We start from the raw sequence: 17,910 nt of genomic DNA on the forward strand, positions 1-17,910 counted from the left end.
ATATATATATATATATATATATATACATATATGTGTGTGTGTGTGTGTGGGTAGAATTGGTCAAGGCTTGACCGTCACGGTCTGTACCTGCGATGAAGATTCATCTTTTGGACCAGGATTGACACCCCAGAATCAAGCCACTGTTCTCTGTTTCGTGAGAACGTGACGGATTCGTGACGAATTCGTTGTTCCAGAAGATTTCTACAAAGGCGTTAGAGTCGTGTGTTTTTTATACTAGTCCGTCTCGTCGTCTTTATCAGATAGCATTGCGTGTAATGGAGTAATACACAGCGCTTAGTGTTTAGCCCGTTGGTTGACTTAATCTCTGGCGTAACTGCTTTTCTCATGATCCCAATAGCACACGCGTAGCCTAGAATGTCCTTTAACTTGTTTTGGAGACTTTTGCTTATCATAATTACGAAAATGATAAAAAAACAGTAGTGTAAATTAAGGGATCATTGCGGTAAACTCTTATAGTTACGATTCATTGTTTTGATATTTTATACGTACATAAAATGTAGTCACACACACACACACACACACACACATATATATATATATATATATATATATATATATATATATATATATATATATATATATATATATATATATATATATATATATATATATATATATATATAGAGCCCCTAACAGAAATGAAATTGAATGTAAGAATCTATTGAATCGATTTGCAGTCTTAGAGACTTTAAGAGACGAAGGACAGACAATTAATGAAGAATGGCGTGATGTTAAGAACATATATCAGTCAGTTGGTAGGGAAGTTTTGTAACACGCAGATACAATGAAAAAAACTATGGATATCAAATGATACTTGGGATATTATAAAAAGGAGACAAAGGCGGAAATTTATTTTTTAAAGTTTTCGAGGAAGTAATAAAAATTACAAGGTAGGGCATGCTAAGTACTCCAATTTTAATAGTGAAATGAAAAGAAAAGCCAGGAATGACTGGAGAGAATGTTTAAACAGGAAATCAGATAAAACTGACAAAGCTATGAATTCAGGGAGTGGCTATGGTGTAAGAATTGCTCACAGAATTATCAATGAAATCTCTACTGGAGTAAAGAAGAAGAAGAAGCATATACCCATCAAAAAGATATATGGATCTATTATAACAACAGAAGATGAAGAAAGGCAACGTTGGATGGAACACTTTAGTGAGGTCATGAAAATGAGATATGAAGGGAATAATTTGATTGATATACCTGAAACTGAGGAAGATCTGGATGTGCCCATGAATGAATTCAGTGTGTTTGAAGTCGAAGCTATCATTAAAAAACTCAAAAGATGGAAAGCCCATGGATGCGAGGAAATAACTACTGAGATGATATTGGCCGATAATGAAGTGACTCCCAAATACTTAACTTACAAAAAAAAGAAGAAAAAAAATGAGAGAGAGAGAGAGAGAGAGAGAGAGAGAGAGAGAGAGAGAGAGAGAGAGAGAGAGAGAGAGAGAGACTTGGCTGATTGCAATAATTACAGAGGCATCACACTTCACGTCAGTTGTCAAGAAAATTAATAGTATACCCATTCTAAAGAGACTAGAGAGAAAGATGGATGAAAAGATGAGAGATGACCAAGCAGGATTTAGAAAAAGGTAGAAGCTATACTGGCCAAATCTTCATTTTAAAACATGTGGTACAACAATGTGTAGAGTATAGAATCCACTTTTGATGGCAGTTGTGGACTGAAAAAGCATTTGATAGTGTGCATCGGCCAATTTTGGGGAGTCCTGCGTGATTATGGAGTTCCTCTTAAATATGTCAATTTAATCAAGTCTGTTCATGAGCATAGCAAGTGCCAAAGTTAATGTCAGTGGAGTTCTATCAAATGAATTTCCAGTGAACAGTGGAGTACTCCAAGGGAATGTGTTATCACCTATGTGTTTATCCTCATAGATTTTGTAAAGCATAGAACAGTTCAGGATGATGGAGAAGGGTTGGACTGGATTGGTAACAGGAAATTAGCCTACCTAGAGTATGCTTATGACAATGTCCTTATTAGCAGAACACCACAGGACTTGGAAAGCTTGCTTACCAGAATGCATGAAATAGCACATGAGGTTGGACTCTAGATAAAAAGAAGAGAGACAAAGATGATGAGAACGGAGTTTGCAATGGAAGGTGAAATATCATTGGAAGGAGAAAGTATTAATGAGGTAGAATCATTTAAATATTTAGGAACTATGATCTCTAATACAGGATCTTTAGAATATGAGTTTAATGAAAGAAAGATTGAAAAAACCAAATCAGACAATGGCTAGGTTACGTAAAATTTGGAAATCAAATCGCCTGAAGTTGCATAAAAAAAATCAGGCTATATATCAGTTAAGTGAGATCGGTGTTACTGTATGGACACAAGTCGTGGTATGACAATGAAACAATATTTAACAGATTTGGTAGATTTGAGAACAAAGCCCTCAGAAGTATATTTGGAGTTGAGTGGCAGGACAGGATTAGAAATGAAACTATAAGAGAGATTACTCGAGGGTCATATATGGATGAGATCATGGTGACAGGTAGATGGAGATGGTTTAGGCATGCTCTTCGCACTCCCCGAGAGAGATTAGTTTACCAAACTTTCAACTGGGCTCCACAAGGCACTAGAAGAGTTGGGAGACCCAGACCTACATGGCTATGAACTATGAAGCGCGAAGTAGGGGATGATTAATGGGGAAGTATTGAATTAAAAGCTTAAGATAGAGACGACTGGCGAAATCTAACCGAGGCCCTTTGCGTCAATAGGCGTAGGAAGAGATGATGATGATGATATATATATATATATATATATATATATATATATATATATATATATATATATATATACACTTATAATGATAAATATAGCATAAATCATAACGCCGTATACAATCATATCAAAGTCTTGCATTACAAAAAAAAAAAAAAAAATAAATAAAAAGAATAAAATAAAAATGTGTCTTGTGTTTTTTTTTTTACTCCGTTTCAAGTTCTTTAACATTCATTAGCGAGCCATCAAAGCATATTCAAACCGCGCACTGGTAAAACTTTCTTGTTTTCCCCTTTAAGTTTAGACTTAAAATCCTTCTCTGAATTGCATCTTGCGTCTCGTGAGGTTAAGCAGTCACATGAGTGGGGTCTGGGAACACACATCTCAGGGAACACAGGGTTTTGGGGTCTAATTCCTCATTTCATTGATGTTTACCTCATGTACGTTTGCCAACTTCCTTGCGTAGGTGCATGTTTTGATAGGTGTGTGTCTGTCTGTGTGTTTGTGATTCGCATAACTCAAAAACTGTTTGACCGAATTTCATGGAATTTTGTGGGATGATTGGCCATGGTCCAAGGTCAATTTGATTAGATTTTCGGAGTGATTGGATCAAATGTCAAGGTCAAGGAAAGATAAAACAACGAGTCACAAAACTCAATAACTGTTTGGCCGAATCTCATGAAATTTGTGGGATGATTGTCCATGGTCCAAGGACAATTTGATTAGATTTTGATAGTGATTTGGTCAAAGGACAAGGGCAAGGTCAAGGAAGGGTAAAAAACTAATCACAAACCACAAAACTTTTTCGACCGAATCTCATGAAATTTGGTCGGATGATTGGCCATAATCCAAGGGCAATTTGATTAGATTTTGGGAGTGATTGGGTCAAAAGTCAAGGCCAAGGTTACGAAAAGGTAAAAAACGTCTTTTTGCTATATCTTGGTCAATTTTTATTCAATTTGCATGAAATGAGTACCAAAATGTGCATAATTCAATTGCCTATCTTTTTATATATAACATGAAATAGGCGAAGGTTTGCACTCTACCGAGTGGCTGTTCTAGTTGTATGTTGTTTTCTCTTTACTAATTTCTAAAATTTGTTTTACTTGCTATTGAAATGAATAATCTGTGGTTATCTTACTTTTATTGTTATTTTTGACGTAGACCTAACCTTACTAATCTCAAAAGTGAGGTTTTTTATTGTTTCTCTTATTATATTGTACCTACTTCATAAAGTCTCATAGAATTAACTTAATGTTTACGTCAATTGAGCAATGCTCAGAGATCCACACGAGGCTGCTTATCGTCTTCTACACCTTACACTGTTAAAAAATTTGCTGTAAAAAACGGTAAAGGTCCTAGAATAAGTGTTACCAAGCATTTGCCGTTTTAAAAACGGTTTTATTGACGTAAAGGAGTGATATTACGGTCACCAACTCGTAAAAGGTAGTAAAAAAAAGTATTATAAAAATTATGGTCGCCTGTATTTCTGAAAATACGGCCGAGAACCGTATATTTTTACCCAAGACTAAACAACAAAGGCTTGATTTTGGAGTGTCCCTCTCCCAGAAGAGCTGCTTGCCATAGCTAAAGAGTCTCTTCTACCCTTACCAAGAGGAAAGTAGCCACTGAACAACTGGGGTGCAGTAGTTAACCCCTTGAACAAAGAGGAATTGGTTGGTAATCTCAGTGTTGTCAGATGTATAAGGAGAGTAGAATGTGGAAAGACTAGGCCAGACTATTCGGTTTATGTGTGGGCAAAAGAAAAATGAGCCGTAACCAGGGAGAGGGATCCAATACTGAGCCAATAATTCTCTAGTGGTAGTATCACATCACGTTGTTTACTTATAGAATTGATATATGATGGGAAATACCGATTCAAATATGATAAAAGATTGCCTGAATGAGTGTCTAGGTCAGAAATGTTAGGGAAACTAATTGGGTAACCATGGAAACGGGGAGTTTTATTTGACCCTGGCAGGAGCAATTTTGCTGTAGTCATTGGTTATAATTAGTGCAATACTTTATTGTTTCTCTCCCTGTCCCATATTCATTAGTGTATGTGGCAGATCAGTCAGTTAGGAATAAGACTGACTGCTAGTATGGAGGAAGGAAGGGGTAGCCTACAGTCTGATCCCTCCTGCACGCATCCGGACCTGCCCTAGGAAGTGCTAGCGACATGGGACTCCAATGCACCGTCTTCCAAGGTAGAGAAATGACTAGTCTAGGGCTGTGAACTCTTTTTTTGGGGGAGGCTACTCTCTCACTTTGATGTTAAATCCTCTCCTTGAGTAAAATGGTAACCTTATGTTTTAAGTCAACCTATTTACTGAAGACTACTATTGTTGTGGCAGTAAAGGTACGAACTGGCCACAGCTGCAGTAAAGTGGAAGTCAAAATTGTTAGGTTTTAATTCCAAATTCCATACTGAGTTGCTTGTCAGAACAATAACCAGGCAAGCCCAAGGGTCCACTGCGGTACCTAACCTCAGTAGTAGCCTCCCCAGTAAACAGACAGAACTTGATCTGCTAACCAAGCAAATACAAGGCCAGCGCGCCACTGCGGCAGCCTGCACTAGCCAGTACTCCAGGAAGGGCAGGATTCAGTAAATTGTCACAGTCATAATTTCACTCCTGCTGCTGCCTCCGATGCCTTAGATGACCGCGAAGGTAGCAGCATTAGGGGATTCAGCATTATGAAGCTTCATCTGTGGTGGATAATGTGGGAGGGTGGGCTGTGGCACCCTAGCAGTACCAGGTGAACTCGGTTGAGACCCTTGTTAGGCTGGAGGTACGTAGAGAGTAGAGGTCCCCTCTTTAGTTTTTGTTTCATTTGTTGATGTCGGCTACCCCCCAAAATTGGGGGAAGTGCCTTGGTATATGTATGTATGTATGAATCCTGTAAAAGAATATGATCCCTATGGAGTTGAAAATTCACTGAATGTCCTAGAGAATGGTATTTTCATTCCTGTAATCCATTTGGAACTCTGAATTGAGAATAAGAAAAGGTATGCATGACTGGAAATAGGTACTTTAAGGGCTCTGAGGTAAAACACTGATTTTGCATTTGTAAGGCCTCTGGCATGTAACCTGCCGAAAGCCAACCATTATTACAGATTTGGATTGGTGTAAAGACACATTCAATATATATACTGTATATATATAACATATATATATATATATATATATATATATATATATATATATATATATATATATATATATATATATATATATACACCATCATCATCAGTCGTTACTAACTCCCTGCAGAACAAAGGCCTTAGACATGTCCTTCCACTTGCGTCTGTTTGCGGTTTTTCTGTGCCAGTCCACGCCAGCAAACTTCCTTAGTTTGTCGATCCATTGTCTTCTCTTCCTTCCCTTGCTTCTTTTACGATCTCTAGGGACCCAGTCTGTTATTTTTAATGTCCATCTAATTATTATTATTATTATTATTATTATTATTATTATTATTATTATTATTATTATTATTATTATTTATTTATTTACTTACTTACCAAGGTACAACCCTAGTTGGAAAAGAAGGATGCTATAAGCTCGAGGGCTCCAACAGGGAAAATACCCTAGTGAGGAAAAGAAAAAAGGAAACTACAAGAGAAGTAATTAACAATTGAAATAAAACATTTCAAGAATAGTAACTACATCAGAATAGATCTTTAATATGTAAACTATAAAAAACTTTGATATATATATATATATATATATATATATATATATATATATATATATATATATATATATATGCCTTGACATGGGACGGTACTAGAAAATAGTGTAAATGCTCAGCAGATGTTCCTAACCAAAACCTTTCTTTTTCTACAAATGCCCAGTGCCACTTGCACCAATTAAAATCTGTATTGATTGGTGGATTTAGGCAGGTCATATACCAGAGGCCTTACAAATGCAAAATCACTGTTTTTATCTCAGTGCTAAGACTGCCAACATTTCCTTTAATTGAGTTTTTGGATAACAGGATAAACAGTCTACGGCATGCATGCTTTAAATGCTGAATTATAGATATGATCAGCTACTTCAGAATCTTTCCATCACCCAGACATACCTTACAAATCTTGGTCAGCTTAATAATAGCACTTGCCATTCTGCTGCTCCTCACTTGTTACTCCATATTTCTTTCCATTGACGTTTCTTTCAATGGCGTTTGTTTCATCCTCGAGGTATTTCTTTAAGCATGTTCAAACATACACTAACCCTTTTCCATCTCTTTAGATGAAACAATACAATTGAAGGTTGTGTGTGGATTAATTATTAATCCCAGAGAAAAGGCTGCACGGCGCATTTCTTCACGTTTTTAACCAGATGATTGTTCATTATATATAATTATTAATGTTCTTAATGTAAAAAATGATCTAGAAAGGTTACCGTGTTGTTATTTAATGCCCCGAGAGCAATAAAGCTACCTCACCCTTTTATTTTCTCTTGCCACTACACACGCATATATATATATATATATATATATATATATATATATATATATATATATATATATATATATATATATATATATATATATATATATATATATATATATATATATATAAGAAAGGCAGTGTTACTTATATTTCCATTTACAGTGTGCGCTCTGTTTTGCTCTTTTCCAAGAATCGATTTTGATGAATTTTATGTAACGTCGCTGTGAACTGTGATGTGAAGAACATTGATAAACGTATACAGTATATAAATGTAAAGGGACAGTCAGTTACATCTTTTTTTACGCAACATATAATATGGAACAGAAATTCTGTACATTGTTAGGCCACCACAATGTCACTGACTGTCTTGCAAACATTTGTTTAAATAGCATTGACAAAGGATATCATTGAAAACATTTTGCAATGCTTCGTGCAAATTGGAAGCTATTGACCAATTACCGTACTGTAATTCACAAAATCGAAAAAGGTAAACATACAAATATTGAAAACAGAAAATAAAATCGTATGTCTGTTTCAAATGTGATATGTCATTTCTTTAGCGGTAATTACACGTTGATGCGGTTTATATCGTATAGAACATTTCTTAGAATGTTAATTAGCTATAATTGATGAATTATATATAGAAGGAAGGTAATTTTTATGTTAAAATCGAAAAAGGTAAACATACAAATATTATTGAAAACAGAAAAAAAATCGTATGTCTGTTTCAAATGTGATATGTCATTTTTTTAACGGTAATTATATGTTGATGCAGTATATATGGTATAAGATATTTCTTAGAATATTAATTAAGTATAATTGATGAATTATATAGAGAAGGAAGTTCATATATATGTTAAATATGAAATACTAAAAGGCAGAAACAGACGCGACTGCGCGTGCGCCGTTGTGCACACGGCACCGTGGATGTGAGCCCCGTGTGTTCGAATATCCAAGATGGCCGCCCAAAAGAAACAACAATTCCTGTCTCTTTAGTGTTTTTCTGCCTAATATCTAGAGTTGTAGCGAGTGTTAGGCACCCATTCCTTGGCAAATTACTCCTTTTAAGGTCAGCATCAATTAAATACCGATAATTCAGCTGGGGGAAAGCCAGAGCGCCGGAAAAGAGCCAGTGTTATGGTGATGTGGACGAGGTGAAGTGTTTGTGTTTACATTCGGCCAACGGTGTTGGAAAAATTGGAAAAAAATTTTTCGTTGTCAAATCTCTTTTGGTTCCCATTTTTTGGATTTACCGACGTCCCCCCGCCCTCCCTTCCACGCTTCTGCAGCGACGCCGCCAGGCCCTGAAAGGTGAGAGAGAGCTAAAGAGGAGGCTCGGTCTAGGTTGCAGGTCAAAAAGAAGGCGTTGCTAAGCCAGGTCCTGCAACGCTTCGTTTATTCTCTCCAGAGGTGATTTTAACTCTTATTTGGTTATTTAGTTAATTTTTAAGCTTTTTTACACTTTCGTATCATCTTTTTAATGTCTCGAAGTTAATTAATGTTTAATAGAGCCTGTAGCCTACGGGCCTACCTTTCGAGAGAAACACCTCCGTGTAGGTTGCAGGTCAAAGAGAAGGCGTTGCTAAGGCAGGCTCTACAACGCTTCTTATGTCATCTATTGTTATATCTCCTTATTAATCTTAGGGAACTTAATGTGCTCTAATCGAGCAAGTAGCCTATAAATAGACCTACCCTGGTTAGACCCTAGGCAAAGGTAGACCATCAGAAAAACATTTAAAAAGTAATTGTATGCAATGTTATTTGCTGATAACAGCATGTCCAGTTTACATGTGAAGTGATTTTCTGGTTCTTTTAGAGCAAAAACTGTTTTTAAGGGAAAACCGCCAACTGGTTCCGTATGTCATACGATCAAAACTAACCGTAAAAGAAATAAATAAAAATATTTGATTAACGTCGTTCAGGTCTGGTTAACTTGGTGGGTTTCGAAAGGGTGAAGATTAGGCCTCTACACCCTGTGTTAGGGGATTGAAGTGTCAGGTGTAAGGGTTCCTCGATTAACGCTTTACACAGGCGTGCAAGTCTACCCAAGTTATTTTCATTCATTCTTTTTCATATCATTTATTTACTTATTTCCTTTCCTCACTGGTCTATTTTTCCCTGTTGCAGCCCTTGGGCTTATGGCACCTTGCTTTTCCAACCAGGGTAGTAATATTAATGATAATAATGCCTCTTAGCGTTAGACTCGATCAAAGTCAAAATGTCCACGAGTCTAAAACAGTTTGCAGGTCAAAGCTTCAAATTTGTGAGCCTTTGTATAATGACGGACGGGACCTCCAGCGTTTATAGCGCACCATCTAAGCTAATCTAACCTAACCTACATGCCATGACCTTGCCTGCGACCCCCCTTAGACCTCCGTATTCCTAGCAATATGCTTGAAAAGAAGGAAGTTATGGGGATGGCCGTCATCATACATATACCCCTTAATATGGTTCTTATTAATAATGTACAGTAATACTCTTTCTGCATATGCATTCTCTCGTATACAGTAGTTTTAATCTCCTGGGGAAAACGGGTAGAGAATCATATGCAATGCAATGTGATTTTGAATTCAGTGTGATTATTAAAATTGAGTTTCATATGTAAACTCTTTGACGACTGTGCAATTAATTAGAGTTCTTCGTCACCAGGAACGAACTCTTAAAGTATTATCGGTTAACTTGGAAGAAATGCTTTTTTTAAAACTGCAAAGCGACCATGATATTCCAGCTAAAACATTCATAGTGTTTTGTCTAGTTGTAAATGGGTATATTTTATGACAGAATAATCAGAATTGTAATTGAACATGTGTTGATAATAAATTTTTAGATATGTTGGCCAAAACGTATGCTACGTATTCGTAGAAAAATGAAAAAGTATAATAGATATGAGTTTGATAAGTCTTGTAATTTGATCCTGAACAAATTTCGTATAAAGAGGCTTGTTAGTTTTTCTAATGTGATCTGGAAGATTTTTTGTAAATCACGAAAGAAAAAGATCGTTAAAGAAAGTTCTGAGAGAAAATGGTGACTGGTAGAATGTCTTTTTTTCAAATCACTCTAGTGCACTTATTTATGATCAGGGAATGTTTAGATTTGCCTTTATATGTGAAAAATTTGGACATTTATGTGGAGTACTCAAACTAGGCCTAAGAGAAATTTAACAATTAAGTAGGTTTAGTTGAAAGACATGAAATTGGGTTTTCATAAAGACGTCAACATTTGTACTCTGTAGAAAATCTATAGAGCTAGACAAGTGATATAGTTCTTGTTAAAATTGTATCTCGGCAACTCGAACCTGAATTTTCTTGGTGCCTGGGTTGTTCTACGATTCTAAGTTCTGCTCAGATATCAAAGCAGAACTTACTGTTGCATCATCTTGCCATTTCTGAGAAAATCCAAGTTGTCATCATGCAGCTTTAGAAGAGTTCTTAGAACCCTAAAATATTCTTCCAAGCATCACTACAACAAAACTTCCCAAAAGTCATTATGCAGTGTTTGGTATAATGAATAATAATTGGAGGTATATATCCAGGCTGAATATACCAAAATATATGCACATGTGCTTCTTATTTTTAGCAAAGTCAAGAGAAAAAGGCCGACTAGAATTTGGTGCATGAGTAGCCAATATGTGGCTTCGTTCATTATTCCAAACCTTAGGGATGAAGTTCAACCAAGGCTCTACCACTAAAATAGTTAATTTTTTTTTGAGGGTCAGAGTTCTATTTTTAATGATTATTTAAAGAAAAATATTATTTCTATTGTTCATCAGGGCGATGAAGACTTTGTTGACGTATATCGTGTCCATCGGTTGTCAAAGAGTGATAGCAAGCAACTTAATCTTCTGGATTTCTTCCTTATTCAACTAAGGACGCTGTTTCCGTACTCATTTTTAGGGTTATTTTCTCTTCCACGTCCCCCAATCATAGTACTGTTCTATAAACTGACCCAATATGCAGTGTCTGTACTTGTCCCGCTTCAAAGTATATCTCAACGGTACATGGATTAAGTTATACCAGCTCAGATAAGCTATATATATATTTTTTTAATAGGCTATCACTTACAGTATCTTCTTATAAAGTCACTGGAAAATAGAGGCATAAATCCAAAAACCATGTCACTTTATTTTCACTAATCAGAGGATCAAGTATACAGTATTAGATACTACAATTTTTAAAATAAAATTTGCACCTTACTCTAGTATTACATTGATAACAAACCCTTTTGAATAGCCTGATTAGAATAAGATTTTGGCATAGGTGTCTGGTTAAACTACATGATATTGATGGTAATAAAAGGGGTAAAAGTGGCCAATTAAAGAACTATTTATCTTTTTTAAGTACTTATAAATAAAGAGTTGTTTCTCCTTCCATTTAGTTTTTCATGTTTAGGTATTCATGAATTAGTACAGTATTTTGAAATGTTGCTTTGTCCTTACATTTTGCACTTTGTATTAATTTTTGTTTTCTTATTTTGTTGGACATTTCGGGTATTTTCAATATGCATTTGCATTGGTTTACTTCACTATCATTCCTCTGTTAGTATACCATATATGATAATTCAAGATTGTAGACATAAAATAATCTCCAGCCTGGACAATTCCATGTGGTAGGAGTACTTGATTGTCGTACATTTTGGTACTAATGCACAAGTATTGTATTTCCAATGTAAAGTTATTTCAAGATCTTTCTATCCAACCAATTTTGACTCCATCGTGCAACTGTATGGTTTTCCCCACAGTGGCACATTAAGCCTCCCAGGCCCCAGTGCTGGAGCTTTTGCTCCAAATTCATAAATCCAATCCAAGTTCTGGAGAGGTATGTCTGAAACCATTGCATTATATTATCCAAGGGAATTAGCTATTCATTTAAAGTGCAGTTATCATTATCTCTTATATACTGTACGCTATTAAACATTGCACGAGAACTAGAGAGAGCAATAATATGACAATTGCCAACCCATAATTTGGGCAGCCATTTACAAATTTTCTGGTAAGATAATGGTCCTTTCAAGATAAAATTGCTTTACTGATTAATCTAAACTCTCCAAGGACAGGTCATTGCCACAAACTCTACAATGCTCAGTGCTCTTTAGCTGTACTGTAAAAACCGAGACGTCGTTGTCATCGTCCTTTGCAATGTCTTTTCACTTTTGTTATTATAATTCCAGTAATAATTTTAATTTGGTAGTTTTTGTATTTGTTTTCCCTTTGAGGTTAAATCCATACCTATTGAATTTTGAATTACTACCAATGAAGTTTGCATTTCATTTCCCTTATTGGCTTCATATCTCTCTTATAACATGCCTGGTAAAGGAAACTTCCTCATAATATACATACAGTACTTTCTCGTCTTTCTAAGCATTATACATATAGCCAGAAAAATACAGTTTTTGCTAATCCCATTAATTTCTCTTGCTCATTTTACTGTAGATTAGGCTAGAATTGAATCATAGGTGAGGTTAGCCTATAGTTGTTGGGGGAGAGGGTGATCGAACAAGGATGAATACTCTCCATAGTTAGGAAGCTGCATACTCTATTATTTGGGATTAGTGGATTGAAGTGATTGAGATTACCAAGGATGCTCAAAACAATCTGCAATTCATTTATGACAATAGCTCAAACGTTTACTTTCAAAGGATCACAATAGTCATTAGAAGATGGCTGTATTTGCACTGAAAAACTAATGCTATACAGTCATCTGAAATCTCTTATAGTGAACTTTATTTCTCACTAACTTATGTAGATAAACCAGATCACAGGAAAGGTTATCTCTATAGTCCCCAAAATAGTGTTATTTCTTGCTTAAAGCTTTTCTTGAATGTGATAAGCTATCTCTTGATGATAATTGAGTCTGGGTAACTTTTCTTATCGAATATATTCAACTGATTAATGAAAAAAAATCAAGATAACAAGACAGGGAATGAGTACAAATGTACAATACTCACTGTTATCATACATTGTTATCAGATTTGCATTTGTGTTTACTCAAAAAAACATCTCAATGGCTATTGTGTGGTATAAAGATGTAGTAACTTGAGTCATAATTTTGATGAATGAAATAAGTTAGATGGTGTTATTATTATCATTAAGCTACATCCTGAGTTGGCAACACAGGATGCTGCAAGCCCAAGGGCTTCAACAAAGAATTTTAGATTGAATTAAAATATCAGAAAGGAAACTTAGAAAATCCCAACTCGATCTTATCTATTCACAATTATCTTGAATCTAACCACCATTGAATTGAACTGCAAGTAGAGATTTGATGACCATAAGCTCAGGGTGACCTGTATTAGGAAGAGTAAATCAGTGTTTTGCATTAAAGGCCTTCCAGAGTACAGTACACTACATTACCAATACCTTTAGTGTACGTTAACAGTACATCATTATTATCTTATATAAGTGGAGAATTTTAGCTGGATTCACCACATGATAAGCTTTTTATTTTTGTCTTTTGTTCTGCAAATTATTATTGTACTCGGTAGTTTTTCTAGACAAATCTATTAATAGATTTTGTTCTTCAGGGGTTGCCTGTCTACGTGAATCAATGGACAGGTTGATTGTTAGTGCTTCTGAGATTTGTTTTGATAAGAGTATCTTGTTACGGTACAAGCTAAAATCTATGGTGTTCTTTCGTTCTGATTTTTTTCATAATTGGTATATGTATTGGAATTTAATCTGGTCTAATACCTGGAACTAATGTTTGATTTTTTCTGTACATTTCTCATTCTCAAATTTTACGGAACAAAACCAAATTATCGCATAAAATTCTAATTTATTATTATTATGTATAAACTTACAGCAAGTCACTAGACTTGATTACTTGGGTAATCTATGTCAATACAGTACTACTCTACAGTATATTATTATTATTATTATTATTATTATTATTACTTGCTAAGCTACAACCCTAGTTGGAAAAGCTGGATGCTGTAAGGCCAGGGGCCCCAACAAGGAAAATAACCCAGTGAGGAAAGAAAATAAGGAAAAATTAAATGTTTTATGAACAGTAACATTGAAATAAATATTTCCTATATAAAGTATATGTACTGCATGTAGGAATTAATTCACTTTGAGGTAACCTTACAATAAAGTATCGTATGCAAAGACAAAATAAGACTGTATTTACCTCATTTTACAAGGGGGAGCAAATATATAAGCTTTTCAATACATTCTATTGTTTTATTTATGACAAGATCATAAAATTATTGGAAAAACTTCGATAGATTTTGGGGAGTGTATACTGGTGAATAGTTTTTATTTTTGAGACCTCTGTTGAAAAATTAACAATATACTACTATGAGATTCAGGGCCTCTGTAACACGGTTTTTTGGACTTTGCTCCTTATCAAAGCATCGGATGTAGCTGAAAGTTGACATATGTATATTTTACAACCACACACAAATTTTGTCAGCATTATCAATAACCTAAACCCGATAGTTTTAATTTTTATAGAGTAAAAATGATCTAGTCGACGCCATAGCCAGTGATAACGAGCCAAGAGTCGAAAACATTCACTACGTAAGCAATGTAAACACCTTTTGACAAAACTTTGCCCCGCCCATCCACCAGACACCCATTCAACTTCTTCCATCGGCTCTGAAACCCATAACAGTCAAGAATGGCTAACAGGATTTGGAATTGCCCCCGTGGTTGCAAAACTGCATTTGTCTTACGACTTGCAACTTTATACAGTCAAGAGAAAGCCCGTGGCCATATTTACTATAGCTTGAATAGGTAATTATTCAGTTTCTAGTTTAAATCCAATGTTTATAGTCTGATTTGTATTTAGCGTAACATGATTATAATACTTGTAATGTCATTCAGGCTTTTGAACATTTCTATTAACTATTCACTATGCCACCAAAAGAGAGAGAAAGAGAGGGATTGTATGTAAACAGTCTTTATATAACTATTTTTGTTAAAATAAGATTTTTGTGCTAAAATCTCCATCAGACCAACCGATTTAGCCATGTTTTGGGCATGACTGCATTTTATAAATAAATCCTGAATAGTTTTAGGAGTTTTATTTGTACATCTAATGGGAATTTATAGAAGTAAAGTGAACATAATCCATTTATCCTTTAAAATAATTACTACGTGTAGCAAAACAAATAGTAGTAAAGATGATAATGCAATGAAGGAATGATACCATACTTTATCTTTAGCTTCAACATCGGCAATAACATACCCAGTTGCCATAATTTGTCAGCTTAATGAAATAACCTATCATCTAAAGTTAAACTTAATTTCTGAGGTGGCCATGGCTTATTGCACAGTGAAAGAATATGACAAAGACTTTATGAATGGCGGAACGATACATAAATGTGGGTGGGGTATTTGTGCTAGCGTAGTAATACTACTGTACTGTAGCAGTAGTGCCGTAACAGTACTATACATGAATTAAACGTTTAGGCCAACTGCTGGGATCCTTGAGGATCATTTACCACTTCTTACAACTACTCAAAAAATTAGTTTTTTATAGCCAGAATTTTAATTTTCTGATCCAACAATGCCCATGATAGCCTTCAGTGTTATCCTGAATTACAACGAGGCCAAAGTGGGTGGAGCCTCGTGAAGTCATCATTCTGACGATAATTACTGGTGAAGGTTTAAAGCCAAAATATGGTACCAGTTATTTATTTATTTTTTTCTTTTTTACAGTAAATACGTAGGTAGCTAGACAATAAATAAAAATTACTGGACATTGGATATAGCAGTTATCAAATCAAGCTGGTCTACTACGTTTTTGAAAATTACCAACTAATCCATACACCTTGTCAATCTGATTGTGACCTATAAAGTAAACTGTAATTTCTTAGGAAACTTATTCTGGGAGTTAGACTAATAATCGAAGTGTTTTTGTATTTATTAACATATTTTGTTAGTTTGTTCATTATGACAATTCTCAGTGGAGAGGTTTCAGAGTTCATAAAGGTGTACTGCTTTGCTTTTATTTACACTTTTGTGTTATTGTTGGCAGAGGTATAGCCTTCGTTACGTATAACCAATCATCGATCGAGAAAGAGAGAAGAAATGCCGTCATAAGTTACGTAACGAGTGCGTTCGAAACCTTTTCTCTGAGTAAGTTGGCCCGTCTTCAAAAATCGTCACTTTTACTTAATAAAGTACCAAATTTATTCAACCTACGTAATGCAGAATATAGTCAAAATTTATGTGTAGATATAATGTGCATTCTGAATAAGCGTTATATTTATGAAATTCATAGAAAAAAAGTTATTGCGAAAAAAACGTGTTACAGAGGCCCTGAATCTCATAGTAGCTTGATTTTATGAGTTCTTTACATGTCAAGTCCAAAATTATAAATTTATGAAAGTTTTCGAGTTATGAGACTTGATCTGTAATGTACAATGGAGTTTCCCAAAATAATGGGGTAATGTTATTTATTAGAGTATTGTACCCATGCCCCCCCCCCCCCTTTTTTTTTTTTTTTTTTTTTTTTTTTTTTTTTTTTTTTTTTTTTTTTTTTGTAGTTACTGCATAGTAGTTTAGAATACTTTTGAAAAATATTGCTGTTGAAAATATTTGCCCTATGTGATTGCAACTTACATGGTTGGTATTTTGGAACAGTTTTACTATTGTCATTGATGTCAAGATTGTAAATACTATAAATGAATAGAACCTTTTTCCCAATTGAAACTTTATTCATTAAATTGCTCTCTACTCTACTGTACATTTGTGTTACAGCCTGTCAAGTTTTGATAGATGTAAGGCATCACTTTTATATCTCTCCCTTAACCCCTTATATCATCTTACAATCAATCTAGGAATGATGCATTCACATGGTACTGTATACATACTGATATATTTACTGTACTGCTGAATTTTAAGAGATTGTGCTGTTTAATTTTTATGGCAGCTTTCTATAGTGGATATTGACTTTGCAGTACTATAATTTCACTTGAATGCTTCTGTAGTTTTAGCCAAGTCACCTATGAAAGGCTGTCATCTTGAGATTGTGTGAATGGCATTTACCTTTTGCTCACTTATGGTCTGAATAGTGTGATATCATTAAACTTTAATGGCAGGTGTCTCACTTCAATCTGACACTGAAGGTCATTTGGAGAAGCATTGTTTTGTCTTGACATTTTGTCTGTTTCATTCGATCCTATCTTCCCTTCTCTTCTGGCTATTCTCTTTTCCTTCACATGTTTGAACCTCATGATTCCACCAATATCTTTCTTTTCCCTGTAGCTATTTATCACTTGTCCACCTTCACACCTCTGCTGCTGCTGGCACCACAATCTCTTTCCTAATATCTGATATCATTAGGCAAAACTAGGATTTTTGAATGGTTAATGTTAGATCCAGAATTATGTGATTTTAAATAGAAATTTAACTATGGGTAATTATGATTATCAATGTTTCATTACTGGTATTTATTGTACTGGAAGTAAAGCTGGGACTGAATAATGAAATACCTGTTCCTTGGAATTTGCTGAAATCTGAGTGACTAGCAACCCTGGTGGAGTTACATTAGATGAATATTCAAGGCATTTACCCAGCAACATGCTGTCACATCTCCAACATAACATACATTACTAATGTTTTGTTAGGGTCAGATGATGGTACAGAATGCTTAGGACTTTTTAAAGAATGTTTAGTAGTTATGTATCCTAGTTTTTTTAATTTGTTTACTGCTTATATTGCACTAGAGTATTTGCATTCAAG

The 17,910-nt window shown here is 34.9% G+C and overlaps 1 protein-coding gene across 6 annotated transcripts in view; it reads left to right on the plus strand.

Moving 5' to 3' along the window:
- Positions 1-17,910, plus strand: part of upSET — a 64,785-nt gene that overhangs the window by 7,596 nt on the left and 39,279 nt on the right. For 4 of the 6 annotated variants that reach the window (XM_068374916.1, XM_068374919.1, XM_068374921.1 and 1 more), the window contains exon 1: positions 8,163-8,633. The exons of 1 other annotated variant lie outside the window; for it this stretch is intronic. The gene's annotated coding sequence lies outside the window, so the exon portion shown is untranslated. Of the gene's footprint in view, positions 1-8,162; positions 8,634-17,910 lie in introns of those variants that run through there. One more of the 6 variants, XM_068374917.1, reaches the window with a different exon arrangement.

The sequence above is a fragment of the Palaemon carinicauda genome, chromosome 6 (genome assembly GCF_036898095.1).
Source record: "Palaemon carinicauda isolate YSFRI2023 chromosome 6, ASM3689809v2, whole genome shotgun sequence".
In the NCBI taxonomy this organism is placed as follows: domain Eukaryota; kingdom Metazoa; phylum Arthropoda; class Malacostraca; order Decapoda; family Palaemonidae; genus Palaemon; species Palaemon carinicauda.